The sequence below is a fragment of the Corvus brachyrhynchos genome, unplaced genomic scaffold, assembly GCF_000691975.1.
Source record: "Corvus brachyrhynchos isolate BGI_N302 unplaced genomic scaffold, ASM69197v1 scaffold97, whole genome shotgun sequence".
NCBI lineage: Eukaryota > Metazoa > Chordata > Aves > Passeriformes > Corvidae > Corvus > Corvus brachyrhynchos.
Genome location: NW_008239758.1, coordinates 8462525 through 8463292, shown reverse-complemented (window position 1 = coordinate 8463292; position 768 = coordinate 8462525).

The following is a 768-nucleotide window of genomic DNA, read 5'->3' as shown; positions in this document are numbered from 1 at the left end:
GGGAGGGAAGAAGGGGGAAAGGAAAAAAAAACAACCCCACAGCTCTGTCCCTTACACCCTTCTCCTCCCCAGCTCCCTAAACCAACACATTAAGCAAACTTTAAAAACTGGGTTCCTATTACAAAGCAGCGCCCAGGACTAACTGCTTTAAAATTACTGCATAATTAGATTTAGTTGAATTTCACCATTAATTAGGCAGCCGCACTGCGGGGAGCCTTTGAAATCTGAGAAAATGGGAAAAATCATCTGAAGCACGTTTTTTAAACCCAACTTCAATAAATCCTGACAAGGCCTGCATTTCTCCGTGTATCTCTTTCCATTCTACAAAGCAAAGCGAAGCGAGCACGATCCCCAGGACCCACTAAAGTTTTAATTAAAAAAAAAAAAAAAAAGAGAGAGAGAAAGAAATAAAAATAAAACCCATCTCCATTCCCACATCCCGCTCGTTATCAGCGGCGGCGGTTACGGAGCGCCTCGAAACATCCCATTTTCTCCTCGCCTTTTCCTCGCTATCCCTCTTTCCCCCTTTCTTTCTCCTCCTTTTGTTTTTGTGGGTTTTTTTTTTTTTTTTCCCCCCCCTTCCCTTTTTGGCACATCCCGAGGATGCCGCGCTCCCTGCGGGCGCAGACCCCGCTATCCCACCCGGGGTCGGTGTGACCCCGCTGCACCGCGCCGCGCTCGCACGGGGGAGATGCTTCCACAGGTCATTGACATGCGGATGGGATACGGGCTCCGGGGGAAACGCCGCCCGCGGCCGCGGCCCCGGCC